The sequence below is a fragment of the Helianthus annuus genome, chromosome 5 (genome assembly GCF_002127325.2).
Source record: "Helianthus annuus cultivar XRQ/B chromosome 5, HanXRQr2.0-SUNRISE, whole genome shotgun sequence".
In the NCBI taxonomy this organism is placed as follows: domain Eukaryota; kingdom Viridiplantae; phylum Streptophyta; class Magnoliopsida; order Asterales; family Asteraceae; genus Helianthus; species Helianthus annuus.
Window position 1 is genome coordinate 98362366 of NC_035437.2, and position 11976 is coordinate 98374341.

An 11976-nucleotide genomic window follows, 5' to 3' on the forward strand; every position below is an offset into this window, starting at 1 on the left:
TGAGATTTTTTGAATGGAATTTCAATGGTAGTTGCCTTTTGAGAGGCTGTTTTCGATGATTTTGATGAGGGTTTTGCAGAAAGCTTCGATTTTGTCATTTTTGAAACGAAATGATCGAAAAATTTGTGAGAAATGAGAAGAAAAACTGCTTTGAGAAGAGAATTTTTAAGAATTCAATTCGACAGTAAAACCCTGTTTTGATGGTGAGTGGGGATGTTATAGGAAAGAGAATGAATGCTGACGTGGCAGCCGTTACAAAAAGTCTGACTGCTATGTACTGCCCACGTGACAACCACTGGTGAAAATGAAGGACAGTACTTTTAGTGAAAGCAACTGGTGAAAGCAGTGGAAAGGGGGCAGTGGATGATTTTCACTATCAGTGGATAGCATATCAGTGGATAAGACACTGCTTTTGAACAACAGTGGTTATCAAGGAATGAGAGAACAGAGGTTGCCTTTCAGCAGTGGGCAGACTTTTTGAAGTAGGGCAGACTTTTGAACAAACAGTGGTTGTGGCAGACTTTTAAGGATTTTAATGAAATTTTCATTTTTAAGCTATTTTTAAGGATGGATTTTTGATTTTCTGAAAACATTTTGTTGCTTTTATTCATAGAAAAACAAGATGTTGTTTGTTATTCCATGTTTAGCATCCCAATCCTAGATACCAAGCTTTCAAAAGTGGCTGTATCAAGTGCTTTTGTGAGCACATCTGCCAGCTGGTCTTTAGTTGGGACATGATGCAGAGAAATCAAACCTTTTTCATAGCAATCCCTCACAAAGTGATGTCTGATGTCGATGTGCTTTGTGGTAGAATGGGAAACTGGATTTTTGATGATATTTTCTGCTGCCTGGCTATCCAACATGAGTGGTGTCTTTAAGGCAGTGATACCAAAATCCAGTAACTGATTTTGAAGCCACAGGAGTTGGGCTGTACAGCTTGCAGCAGCAATGTATTCAGCCTCAGCAGTGGATGTTGAAACTGCTGCTTGCTTTTTGCTTTCCAGGATACTAAGCAATCACCTAGAAACTGGCACCCTCCTGAAGTGGACTTCCTTGTGGTGTGACATCCAGCAAAGTCACTGTCTGAAAAACCTGAAAGCTTGATATTCCCATTAGCTGGATACCAGATACCAAGTGTGGGAGCACCTTTTATATATCTGAGAATCCTTTTTACAGCAATGAGATTTGATTTTCTGGGAGCTGATTGACTTCTTGCACAGACACATGTTGCAAACATGATGTCTGGTCTAGATGCAGTTAGGTACAATAAAGACCCAATCATGCTTCTATAGAGTGTTTGGTCAATCAGCTCTCCTTTTCATCAGACATGACCAGCTTATTTGTGGCCATGGGTGTGCTGCATGGTTTACAATCATTCATATCAAATTTGGTTAAAAGTTCTTTAGCATATTTGCTTTGATGAATGAAAGTTCCATTTTGCAATTGCTGTACTTGGAGACCAAGAAAGCATTGCAGCTCACCCAGTGCACTCATTTCAAACTCAGCTGTCATGAGTTCTCTAAACTCTTCACACATTTTGGTACATGTGCTTCCAAAAATAATATCGTCCACATAAATTTGGACAATCATTAAATCTTTCCCTCTCCATTTAAGAAACAGTGTTTTATCAATGGTACCTCTTTTGAAACCATTTGAGAGTAAAAAGTTGGAAAGAGTTTCATACTAGGCTCTAGGTGCTTGTTTCAGACCATACAAGGCTTTGTTTAGCCTGTAGACATGATCAGGATAAAATGGATCCTCAAAGCCTGGAGGTTGACATACATATACCTCTTCTTGCAATGTACCATAGAGGAAAGCACTTTTGATATCCATCTGAAACACCTTCATGTTGTGGTTGACAGCAAAGGCCAGGAACAGTCTGATAGCTTCCAATCTTGCAACAGGGGCGAATGTTTCATCATAATCAATCCCCTCTTCCTGTCTGTAACCTTGAACCACAAGCCTGCCTTTGTTCTTGACAACAATGCCCCTTTCATCTGTTTTGTTCTTGAAGACCCACTTTGTGCCAATGGGACTAACCTCTTTTGGCAGTGGTACAAGCTCCCATACTTGTTGTCTCTTAAACTGTTGGAGCTCCTCTTGCATGGCTTCTACCCAGCTGTTGTCTTTTAGTGCCTCTTGGTACTTGACTGGCTGATGGAGTGATAGAAAACCAGCAAAAAGACAAATGTTTTGGGTTTGGCTTCTTGTGAGCACCCCTTCATTGATGTTGCCAATGATTTGATCAGGTGGATGAGATCTCAAGAAGATTAAATCTCCTTGGTATGGTATGATGGCATTTGTTGGTGAAGGCTGCAAATGTGTATCATCTGAGCTAACCACTGCTGGTGACTTTGATGACCAGCAGTGGCTTCAAAAGGTGGTGGAATGGGTGGTAATGGAGTGGACCACTGCTGACTTTTACCCACTGTTTGAGGACTTTTATCAGCAGTGTTTGAGGATGTGGAAGCAGTGGGAAATGGGCTACTTTGGTCAACAACTGTTGATGTAGCAGTGGTTGAGCTTTCACAGATGTTTTGAACAACTGATGCTTTACCTTTTGTGGCAGACCTTTGAGGGATGATGACTTCATACCCATAGTCTGGTGTTGTATCCTCTGATGGACCTGCACTGTTAGTCTTGACAGCAGTATTTTCAAAAGTGAATTTTTCAAGATCAAACAGTTCAGCAGGATTTGCTAGGATTTTCATTGATGAAAGTTCATTAAACTTTACATCCAAAGTCTCCTCCACTACCTTGGTCCGTGCATTGAACACTTTGTAGGCCTTGGCAGCGGTTGAGTATCCCAGAAAATAACCACAATCTATTTTGGCTGCAAATTTTGAAATGGAATCTTTTAAGTTCAAAATAAAGCATGGGCAGCCAAACACCTTGAAGTATGAGATCAGTGGTTTGATTTTATACAGAATTTCATAGGCAGTCTTTTTGTGCCTGGGGTTTATTAAAACTCTGTTCTGGACATAGCAAGCAGTGTTTACTGCCTCTGCCCAGAAAGTTAATGGCAAACCTGAATCTGCAAGCATGGTTCTGGCAGCCTCAATCAAAGTTCTGTTCTTTCTTTCAACAACCCCATTGTGCTCTGGTGTTCTAGGGATGCTGTACTGCCTTACAATCCCTTTCTTCACACAGAAGGCATCCAACTCCCTATTTTTAAATTCTGTGCCATTGTCACTCCTAAAGCTTTTCACTGGAAGGTCAAATTGCTTTTCAACCTGTGTCACAAAGTCTTGCAAAATGCCTGCAGTTTCATCTTTAGAGTGCAAAAAGAAAGTCCATGTAAACCTAGAAAAGTCATCAACTATTACCAAACAATATCTTTTCTTTTTAAGGCTCATGACTTGAACTGGGCCAAACAAATCCATGTGTAGCATTTGCAAACACTGGGTTGTTTTGGACTCTTCAATGGACTTGTGGGAACTTTTATGTTGTTTTCCTTTTAAACAGGAAATGCAATGTTCAGGACATGAAAACAATTTTTGTGGCAGGCCTCTCACCAAACCATTTTTTGAAATTTCTGTTATTGTCTTAAGATTTGTGTGCCCCAGTCTTTTGTGCCAAAGTTTTGTCTCTTGGTTAGAGGCAGCTGAGAACAGACAGGCATCAGCTCTGGGACACTCTTTTGACATGTCAACAACATAAACATTGCCACTTCTTTGAGCAACAAGTTTAGTTTGACCATTTTTTATTATTGCTTCAATCTTTTTGACCATTTCTGGTCCAACAATCCTACAACAATCTTTTGTGAAGAATGACCCAAACCCTTTGTCACTCATTTGGGATACACTCAGAAGGTTGAATTTTAGATTGTCTATTAGATTGACATTTTCAAATTTTACATTGCCAGATTGCACTGTTCCAGACCCCAAAACCTTTCCTTTACTATTATTTCCAAAGGATATATCACCCCACCATGGATTTTAAAGTCTTTGAGGAGGGCTTTACATCCTGTCATGTGCCTGGAGCCTCCACTATCTACATACCAAAGACTATCAAAGCATGCAGAAGCTCCCTGCACATGAAGTAAAAGGATTAGTTCATTAAGGACTCCAAAGCCAACAGGGCTTTGGATGGAGTCTCAACAGTGTCTGGTATGGATGCAGTGTGATGGACAGTGGTTAAGTCAGGAGTTTGGACAGTTTTAGTATTGTTCCTTGCTAACCACTGTTGAGGGTCTTGCCCAATCACCTGCTGGTAACCGAAAGGATGCCTATTCACTCTGGGTTTAGAGGGCTTTTTGTAGACCTCATAAACGTGGGGAATCCTTTGGTAAGACTGTTTTTCCTTGCCTTTTCTGAACTGATTGGCAGGAGGTGCATCAGTAACCTGAACATCTCTTTTAACAGATGTTTGGTTCAGCTGTTTTGTGACAGCTGTTTGAACTGGCACAAACAGTGGTTGTTTCTTTGTGAACTTGACAGATGGTGATGATGCTGATGAACTCAAGGATGTTTTAGCCATGTATTCATTCTTCTTTTCATTGAAGTTTTTGAGATACACACATGCCTGAGTTTTATGGTTTGTTTTACCACAAGCACTGCAACTTTCAGCTGAAGTAGTGACACTTGTTTTGGTTAAATCATAAGCTCTTAAGTGGAAACAATCTTTTGTTAGATGGTTCCTCTTCTCACAGAATTCACAAAACAAGTTATCAATTTTTTCTTTCTTCTTCCTCTTTTCAGACTCCTTTGCAGCAGTGGTTTTAACCACTGCTGGGATGTCCTTGAGAGGAATGACTTTAGCTTTTGGAGCTTTAACACCATCAGTTGATGTAAAGTCCATTGGCTTGAAATTTTCAAGAATATCACATTCATAAGACCATCTTGGTTTAAATTGATGATTTTCAATCTCCTCAAAAGCAGAGGGGCCCATTGGTCTGTCAAGTGTGATTTTGTTACCAAGTTTGTCAGTGATTTTCACTTCTTGGCCATTCTTGTTTGTGGGGATGTACTCAGTAGTTACATCAGTGGTTGAAACAAATTTTCCAAAAGCAGTGTTTTCATCATCATGTTTTCTATAACCAACCCCAAATTTCACATTGCTTTTTATCTGTTTCTCAAGCATAACCTCATACCCTTTGCATGATTCCACCCATTTTTCACATGTGATATGGGTGGATTCTAACTCCTTTTTGCAAACTTGGTATTTTTCTACCATAGTTTGGAGTTGGGTTTTGGTTATGCTTTGCTCTTCTTTCATGCTGCTAATCTCTTTCTCTTTTTCAGCCAATTTGTTTTTAAGTTCTTTTAAAGATCTTTCAAATTTGACTTCATCAGTTAAGATTTTGTTCCTAAGGCTTTCATTCACCTCTTGATGTTAGCAAAAGCAATAATGCAATTGTCAGAACATAGTTTTTCTAGAACTTGAGGTGATACCTTGGCAGCAGCCATCATTGCACAATCACACTGAGTATTCTCTTCATCACCAGCTCTCTCTTCATTTTCACCTGCCTTTTCTTCTTTCTTATCTTCTTCAGATCATAAATCTGTCAGTGGTTCAATCAGGGTACCTGAACTTTCTTCCAACAGTACTTCATCAGCCACAGCAGTAACCACTGCTTCAATCACCTCATCCACTGTTTCAGAGACCAGCTGTTTCTCTTCAGATTCAACACCCTCCTGTATTGACTCTAATGCCATCAAACAAAATTCATCATGAGAAGAAACATTAGAAGCATAGAGTGCAAAGTTTTCATCACTGAGGTCTTCAGGCATACTGCTCCAGTCAACAAACTCTTGAGTAAAGAAACTTTGTTGATCTGGTTGTGTTGCTACTGGAGCAGTGGTTTGTGGTGCAGGTTGCACTTGTGCCTGGGGAGCAGGTGTTTGAACATATTGAATCTGTGGAGCAGCTGTTTGGACATAATGCACTGGCACAGGAGCAACAGCATAGTGAGCAGTGTTCACATGTGCTGCTAGGGCATATTGGGCATAGTGCACAGTGTTTTGATTTTGAGGTCTAGGATTTGAACTAGGGTGAGTGATTATGGGACCAGTTGTTTGACTCCTACACTCTCTAGCAAAATGTCCTAACATGTTACACTTATAGCACTTGATTTTCGATTTATCCAACCCAACCCTTAGATTCCCATGCAACCCTGGGAATTTTCGCCCTGTTCTTTTATAAAACTTGCTAGTTCTAACACTTAGCAAGGCCAGTTGATGCAAGATGTCCATTTCCTCTAGATCAGTGGGGTCAAAATGTTGTAAATCATTTAGTTCAAAGCTTAAATTGTCTGACATCTGGTTTTCGTTTGCAGTGAATGCATAACCTGTAGAGTGAGGATCAGGGTTGTTAAAATTTGCACCAGCAGTTATGTCAATGAAGTGATCATAACCCTGATCCTTACCACTACCACCAGATTCTTCTTGACCCAGAAGAGCAGTGTTACCGAATGAATAATCATCAACGGTTTTCCCTGACTCTTGTAACTTCCTTTTCTGGTTCAACTCCCTTTCGTAGGTAAGGAGTCGACCATGGAGTTGGGTCAAGGTCAGATCCTTGAACTCAGGTGAATTTCGGGTGACAAACGCTATTGTGTCCCATTTATCTGGCAGTGACCTGAGGAACCTGCTGTTTTGAGTTGAGTTTGTAAAAGTGGTTTTAACAAGCCTCAGTTCACTGATGAGACAACTGAACCGCTCAAATTGTTGCGTCAGTGATTCACCTTTAACATGACAAAATGTTTCATACTGTTGGTTCAGGATTTCCCTATTGTTTTCTAAGACCTCTTCGGTACCTCCAAACTGTTCCTTAAGTGCGTCCCACAACTCTTTGGCATTGTCACAATGTAACAATCCAGCATATATTTCGTTGGGCAGCGCTGATGCAATGATACTAAATGCTTTAGCATCTAGTTCAAACTTTTGATAATCCGTTTCAGTATAATTTTCAACAGGTTTTGGAACTTGTTTTTTAGCATCTTCAGCGCTTGGCACTGTAGGAACATGAGGACCAAAGATAACAGACTTCCAACAACCTGTGCTTTGTTGAGCGAGGATGTGACCCATCCTCCTCTGCCAGATGTTGTACTCATTTCTTTTTAGCATAGGTGGTTTAAAGAGAGAACCAATGTTGTTTTTATCGTCCTGAGATTGTGACGTCATTCTTGTTGTTTTACAGGTACTGAGAAATCAACTTTAGTGGTGATTAATCCTTACTCTGTTTTTCAACGACGAACAAACGATCAGTATCAACTGTTTTGAGCTGAACTATTTACGTCAAAATGATTGTTAAATCAAATTTGACTGTCCAAGCTCTGATACCAATTGTTGGATCTGAGTTTCTTTTTTATTGTATTTTGTGTTTAAAGTTAAGATGAAAATGGATGAGTTGTGCAGCAGAATTAAAATGAAAACAAACTTTGCATACAATCAAATGAGAGTAATACTTTGATCAAACATCTTTTACACAATGAACTGAATGATTGAATTTAATTTCAACAACGATTACAAAGATAGATGTATGAATGCAAACTCCCCCTCAGCCCGAGCTCAGTAGTTTGTTCGTGCAAAGAAGACGAATGATGTAAAGAGCTAATAGAACAGTACAAAGTACTGACTATTTATAGGCACTTGCAAACTACTGAGCATCTTTGCTGACATCACCATGAAAGTGACATCTAACCTCCTAACAAACTCTAACCTCTGATCTATACAGACACTGCTTGGGTTAACTACTGCTTATACATTCTATTACAAAACAGACTTTAGAACAGCTGCTGCAACCTTCTACTGCTGTGAACCCAGCAGCACTTGTCCGGATCAGCAGTGCTTGACTCAAGGCAGTAGATTGAATCAGCAGGACTTTAGTCTTCCATCAGATCTTTAGTTGAGCAGCAGTTATGAGACAGCAGTTTGGTAAGATCAGCAGATAGGAGGTCATCAGTAGTTGTAATCACTTTCAAGGGAAGAGATTTGTGTATCAGCATCTGCTTATTCAGAATCCACTGTTCTGATCCATTTTTGGCTTTAATTATCTGTTCCTCTGATAGGGTTCAATCCCAACAACTAGTCACATAATATTCAAGCATGATACATCAAAATACAATGTAGGGTTCTAAATCTCGAGTTGTCACATTATCCCCAACTTAAAAGAAATTTCGTCCCGAAATTTGGTACGTACTCACTGAGGAAGCTAGTTAAGTTGCATGGTTTTCCTGGGGTGTCACATCCTCCCCCGTTGATTTGGAATTTCATCCCGAAATTCCGTGGTAGCTTCAGCCTCAGTAGTGATTGTACTGTTCGCGAACAACTGGGGATACTTTTCTTTCATTTGGTCTTCTCGTTCCCAGGTGAACTCTGGGCCACGACGGGAGTTCCAACGAACTCGAACAAGAGGTATTCTGGTGTGCTTGAGGACCTTAACATCCCGGTCCATGATTTCTACTGGTTCCTCGACGAGTCGCAACTGCTCGTCGATAGTGAGCTCCTTCAAGGGAACTATGAGGGTCTCATCTGACAGACACTTCTTCAGATTCGACACGTGGAAAACGTTGTGAACTGCACCTAGTTCTGCTGGCAGGTTCAGTTTGTAGGCCACCTTGCCTATTCTTTCTATGATCTCGAATGGTCCGACATACCACGGATTGAGTTTGCCTCGTTTGCCAAAACGAACCACACCCTTCCAGGGTGAGACTTTGAGTAGCACTCGATCCCCCACTTGGAACTCGAGTGGTTTCATGCGCTTATCAGCGTAACTTTTCTAACAGTCATGAGCCGCCGCCATGCGTTGCCGTATCTGTGCAATCCGTTCAGTAGCATCAACTACCATTTCTGGACCTGTGATTTGACTATCCCCCACCTCTGCCCAACAGAGAGGTGACCGGCATTTACGTCCGTACAATGCCTCGAATGGAGCAGCTTGGATGCTGGTGTGGTAACTGTTATTGTATGAAAACTCCATTAAAGGGAGATGCTTTTCCCAGCTACTGCCGAAATCGATAACACATGCCCGAAGCATGTCTTCTAAGGTTTGAATAGTGCGTTCAGACTGCCCATCCGTCTGAGGATGATATGCTGTGCTCATGTCTAATCGAGAGCCAAAAGATTTGTGCATTGCTTGCCACAGTTCTGAAGTAAATCGTGCATCGCGATTCGAAATGATAGAGGTGGGCACCCCGTGCCTCGAGACTACTTCCTTCAAGTAGATGTCTGCTAATGTGGAGAACTTGTCTGTTTCTTTGATTTCCAAGAATTGAGCAGACTTTGTGAGTCGATCCACGATCACCCAAATAGTATCGTTCCCACGCTGGGATCTAGGCAGGCCAGTAACAAAATCCATGGAAATTACCTCCCATTTCCATTGTGGTATCTTAGGTTGCTGAAGTAGGCCTGATGGTTTCTGATATTCCGCCTTGACTCTCGGACAGGTCAAGCACTTGCTAACGTAGGTTGCAATGTGGGCCTTCATACTAGGCCACCAATACGTAGTTCTGAGATCGTGGTACATTTTATCCGAACCAGGATGTACCGAGTAGCGAGACTTGTGTGCTTCATCCATCACGAGTTCTCATAAATCGCCATATAGTGGGACCCAAATACACCCCGTTACATAGTAGGCGTCGTCTTCCTTCTGTTCTAATCGTTGCCTTGAGCCACGTAAGGCTTCAGCCCTTACGTTTTCTGGTTTCAATGCTTCTACCTGAGCATCTCGTATCTGTGCAGGAAGACCAGACTGAATAGTAAGCTGTAGTGCTCGCACGCGTCTAGGTAGAGTGTCTTTTCGACTGAGGGCATCAGCCACAACATTGGCTTTGCCTGGATGGTACTTGATGGCATATTCGTAGTCGTTCAGTAGTTTAACCCATCGTCGTTGACGCATGTTTAATTCCTTCTGCTTGAAGATATGCTCGAGACTCCTGTGATCGGTGTAGATAGTGCACTTGGTACCGTACAGGTAGTGTCGCCATATCTTAAGCGCAAAAACAATAGCTCCCAGCTCTAAATCGTGCGTCGTGTAGTTCCGTTCGTGAACCTTGAGTTGGCGCGAAGCGTAAGGAATAACTTTATCTCGCTGCATCAATACACAACCAAGCCCTTGTATCGATGCGTCATAATAGACCACAAAATCGTCTGTGCCCTCTAGCAATGAGAGGATAGGTGCACTGCAAAGTCTATCCTTTAAGTGCTGAAAAGCGGTTTCCTGAGTATTGCCCCAACGGTAGGTGACACTCTTCTGTGTCAGTAGTGTAAGCGGCTGAGCAATCTTTGAGAAATCTTTTATGAATCGCCTGTAGTAACCTGCCAAACCCAAGAATTGGCGTATTTCCGTTGGTGTACGCGGTGCAGGCCAGTTCCTGATCGAATCCACCTTGGATGGATCAACATGGATCCCATCCTTGTTTACCACATGGCCTAGAAAGTGGACTTCACGAAGCCAGAAGTCGCATTTCGAAAACTTGGCATACAATTGTTCCTTTCGAAGGAGTTGCAAGATAAGTCGTAGATGCTGCTCGTGTTCCTCCTGACTCTTGGAGTAGATCAGAATGTCGTCGATGAAAACAATCACAAACTTATCTAGGTAGGGCTTGCACACCCTGTTCATAAGATCCATAAAGACTGCCGGTGCATTCGTTAGCCCGAATGGCATGACAAGAAACTCGTAGTGGCCGTAGCGAGTTCTGAATGCTGTCTTGGAGACGTCCTCATCCCGGACTCTCAGCTGATGGTAACCTGACCTCAGGTCTATCTTGGAGTAGTAGCACGACCCTTGCAACTGGTCGAATAAATCATCAGTACGTGGAAGAGGATAGCGGTTCTTCACTGTCACCTTGTTCAGTTCACGGTAATCGATGCACATCCTGAAGGTACCGTCCTTCTTTTTCACGAATAATACTGGGGCTCCCCAAGGCGAAGAACTAGGTCGGATAAATCCCTTATCCAAGAGTTCTTGTAGCTATGTCGATAGTTCTTCCAATTCTGATGGAGCTAAGCGATACGGTGCACGTGCTATCGGTGCTACTCCTGGAGCTAGTTCAATCTGGAATTCGACCTGGCGATGAGGCGGTAGACCAGGTAAATCTTCAGGAAGCACCTGAGGAAAGTCGCGTACAATTGGAATATCTTCCAATTTCTTTTCCTTCGTTGACGCGTCTGTAACAAGTGCCAAAATGGCAGTGTGGACTTTACGCAAACACTTTTGAGCCTTCAGGAAGGAGATGATGCCAACCACAGCACCACTCTTGTCGCCTTGAACTTCGAGAGGTTCTTTACCAGAACGGGGAATACGAACTATCTTCTCCTTACATAGGATCTCTGCGTGCTGTTGGGATAACCAGTCCATTCCAATGACGATGTCGAAACTACCCAACACTATGGGAATGAGATCGATCGAGAAAGTCTCACCAGCAAGGATAAGATTACAACCCTGAGCTATGTGTGTGGCCTCTAGACTTTTACCGTTAGCTAATTCTACAACATGTTTGGCGTTTAAGGGAGTTGGTGCACGTTTTAACATTTGGCTAACTTTCAAAGACATATAACTCGTATCTGCAACCGAATCAAACAAAACAGTAACATAAAAGTCGTCGAGAAGAAACTTACCCATGACTACGTTAGGATCATTCCTTGCTTCTCCTTGCCCCAGCACAAATGCACGTCCCCTATCTTCATTGCCATTATTGTTTCCACCGTTGTGGTTACCATTGCCCTGATTGTTTTTGTTGTTGCGATTCTGGTTTAACTGGGGGCAATCCCGCTTGAAATGGCCTTCAGCACCACATTGAAAGCATCCCCTGTTGCCTCGCTGTTGCTGCTGCTGCTGGTTTTGAGGAGCTGGTGGTTGTTGTTGGTTCTGATTCGCAAGTCGCGGGCTCCTACAATCCTTGGCCTCATGACCCATCTTGAGACACCTCTGACAGCGACCCTTGTTGCACTGGCCACTGTGGTGTCTGTTACAGTTGTTGCACCTTGGGTGATTTCCTTGATATCTTCTCTGCCCACGACTACCAGAAGACTG